This window comes from Crocodylus porosus, unplaced genomic scaffold, assembly GCF_001723895.1.
Source record: "Crocodylus porosus isolate Cpor-Errol unplaced genomic scaffold, CroPor_comp1, whole genome shotgun sequence".
NCBI classification, from domain to species: domain Eukaryota; kingdom Metazoa; phylum Chordata; order Crocodylia; family Crocodylidae; genus Crocodylus; species Crocodylus porosus.
The window spans coordinates 27374082-27377765 of NW_017728918.1; positions in this window are offsets into that span (position 1 = coordinate 27374082).

Below are 3684 nucleotides of genomic sequence, written 5' to 3' on the forward strand. Positions count from 1 at the left end.
GGGTGGGGTAAAGGAGTCCAGGAGAGATGGTTGTATTTGAAAGAAACCTTACTAAGGGCATAGGAACAAACTGTCCTGATGTGCAAGAAAAATAGCAGATATGGCATGTGACCAAATTAGTTTAGCAGAGAACCCTTTGGCGAGCTGTAACACAAAAAGGAAGCTTGCAAAAAGTGGAAGCTTGGACAAGGGAAGAGCATAAAAATATTGCCTGGGCATGCAGGGATGAAGTCAGGAAGGTCAAAGTACAACTGGAGCTGCAGCTAGTGAGGAATGTGGTAGGTAACAAGAAGGGTTTCTACAAGTCTGAACAAGAGGAAGGTCAGGGAAAGTGTGGGTCTCTTACTGAAGGGGGGAAGCAACTTAGTGAAAGAGGAAAAGACTGAAGTACTCAATGCCTTTTACCACGGTCTTCAGCTCCCAGACTACTGCACCAGGCAGCACAGTTTTGGGAGAAGGTGAGCATCTCACAGTGGTGAAAGAACGGGTTAGGGATGATATAGAAAAGCTGGATATGTACAAGTCTACGGGGCTGGATGGGATGCATCCAAGGTTCCTGAGGGAGTTGGCTGATGTGACTGCAGAGCCACTGGCCATTATCTTTGAAAACTTGTGGCAATCAGGGGAAGTCCCAGATGATAGGAAAAGGCCAAATATAGTGCCCATCCTTAACAAAAAGGAGGAAGATCCAAAGAACTACAAACCAGTCAGCCTTACCTGAGTCCCTGGAAAAAATAATGGAGCAGATTCTCAAGGAATCCATTTCTAAGCACTTGGAGGAGGAGAAGGTGATTAGTAATAGTCCAGCATGGATGCACCAACCTGATTGCCTTCTATGATTTGATGACTGGCTCTGTGGATGCAGGGAGAGCAGTGGACGTGATATACCTTGACTTCAGCAAAGCTTTTGATGTGGTCTCCCACAGCATTCTTGCAAGCAAGCTGAGGAAATATAGATTGAATGAATGGACTGTAAGGTGGATAGAAAGCTGGCTGGATTGTTGGGCTCAATGGGTAGTGGTTAATGGCTGGAGGTCTAGTTGGCAAGCAGTATCAAGTGGAGTGTATCAGGGTTGGTCCTGGGGCTAGTTTTGTTCAATATTGTCATTAATGAGTTGGAAGGTGGGATGGATTTCACCTTAAGCAAGTTTGTGGATGACACCAAACTGGGGGATATAGTAGATATGCTGGAGGGTAGGGCTAGGATTCTGAGTGACCTGGACAAATCAGAGGGTTAGGCCAAAAGACATCTCATGAGGTTTAACAAGGATGAGTGCAAAATCCTCCACTTAGGACAGGAGAATCCCATGCACTGCTACAAACTTGGGACCAACTGGCTAAGCAGCAGCTCTGCAGAAAAGGACCTGAGAGTTGCAGCGGACAATAAGCTGGATATGAGTCAGCAGTGTGCCCTTGTTGCCAAGGAGGCTGACAGCATACTAGGCCGCATTAGTAGGAGCCATGCCAGCAGATTGTGGGAAGTAATTATTTCCCTCTAGTCTGCATTGATGAGGCAACAGCTGGAGTGCTTTGTCCAATTTTGGGCTCCCCAATACAGAAAGGACATGGAAAAGTTGGAAAGAGTCCAGCGGAGGGTGATGAAAATGGTTAGGGGGCTAGGGCACATGACCTGTGAGGAGAGGCTGAGGGAACTGAGGGTATTTAGTCTTCAGAAGAAAAGAATGGGGTGGGGGGGATTTGATAGCAGCCTTCAACTACCTGAATGGTGGTTCCACACAGGATGGAGGTAGACTGTATTCAGTGGTGACAGAACAAGGAGCAATGGTCTCAAGTTGCAAGGAACAGGTTATCTAGAGAGGTGGTGGTATTGGAGGTTGTTAAAGCCCAGTTTAACAAAGCCTTGGCTTGGATGATATAGTTGGGGATGGTCCTGCTTTGAGCAGGGGGTTGGACTAGATGACCTCCTGAGGTCCCATCAACCATAATTTTCTATGATTGTATTATATCATGGCAGATCAGGCAGCCTTGGGGGATGCCTGACTATTAGCAAAATCACAGGCACTGGTGGGGAGGAATGAAAATACATGGGGGGGGTTTGTTGTCCCCCCCCCCGAGTGCATGGAACTTTTAGCAGTAAAACATCAGAGCAGATAAACATTTCTTCTAGCTAACATCTGAAGTTAATCATAGATGACTTCTTGGGATTTTTCTGCCGAGTCCATTACAGTTTAAGTTTTTATTCAGTTATTTCACTTGATCCAGTCATTTAGTAGCTTTGGGTGCTATTGAGTGTTTGGATTTATTTTTGTATGATTTTTCTTTGAGTATCTTGGACCATATTTTGAAATGAAGGGTCCAGGGAGATGTCAAAAAGTTAAACAAATGTTTAAATTTCAAGCATTGAAGTATTTTTTAAAACAATTGTGGTTTAATTGGTGCCATAAGTACAGTATCCCAGCAGGTAGTAAAATATGAATTTTGTCACAAGGTCCTGTATTTGAAACTCTCTTCTCTTCCTCTCGTGATCTCCTTGCTTCTCTCTCTCCCATGCCTCCCTCCTACACAAAACAGAAAGCAGTCACAGAGTGATAAATGCAGGTAGCATGTAGTGAGTGGATAAAAGACTTTTGTAGAGGCCAAGTTTCATATTGGGCATACTGGGTTACTTGAGGACTTGATTTGAATCTTTTCCTATTTGTTTAAGAAGCAATCCCTGCTGATAGTCTATCATCCTATACAAATATAAATCCAGGTGTAGGGAGGATAGAGAAAGGAGGTAACTGCTTGTTGAACAATTTTGTTTTTGGTGGACCGTATGCACCCATTCTGCTACTGATATGTATTGCTTAGAGCATACAAAATGCAAGGTAAATGATGCCTTACAAACTCTGAAAACCAGGTATCCCTAGCTTGAGCAACAAACAGTCTAACTCTGTTGCATATATATTTGTCAATGTGATAAATTGAAGAAGGTGTTCAGACACCTGTTTGGACATTATGGCTGCATCCAGATGAGCGCGGCTGTGCGGTACATGGCACCATAGACACATCTGTGTTACCACATGCTGCACGTTCAGCTGTTCTCTGTGCTGCAAGGGAGCAGTACAGGGGCTTTTTGACCCCTGGATATGCAAAGGTCAAAACTGCTCAAAAAAGAACCAGTGGCGCCACTCAAAACTGGAGCCTGTCTGGCCAAAGCCATGCTTCAGCTGCGGGCCAGGCCTGTGCTGGCCCCAGCTTCCCCTACCCCACCCAAGGTAACCTGCTGCGTGCCAGGCATGGCACAGGCATTCCCCAGGAACAAATAGCAGTGGCACAAGGTGTCCCTCTGCTTGTTGTGCCCAGGGAATCAAATGTCCATGTTTGTGTGGACATGGCCTATGAGATGAATGCTTTAAGCCTTTAGCCAGCAGATGTGAGGCCCCATGTGGTTTGTCCAATTTGGGGCACTGCACTTCAAGAAAGATGGGGACAGAAAGAATCAAGTAGAGAGAAATAGAAGTGATTAGAGGTGTATTAAGAATGGAGAAGATGGCAGAGTGGGGTAGGGAAGGAATTTGCTGATGATTTTCAAATATGATAAGGGTTGCTATAGAGAGGCTGGTGACTGATTGACTCATTTGTGTCCATGGGCAGGAAAAGAAGTAAAGGTTTGAAATTGCAGCATGTTGGATAGTAGGAATAACTTCCGAACTCTGAGGATGGTTAAGTGTTGGATTCCAT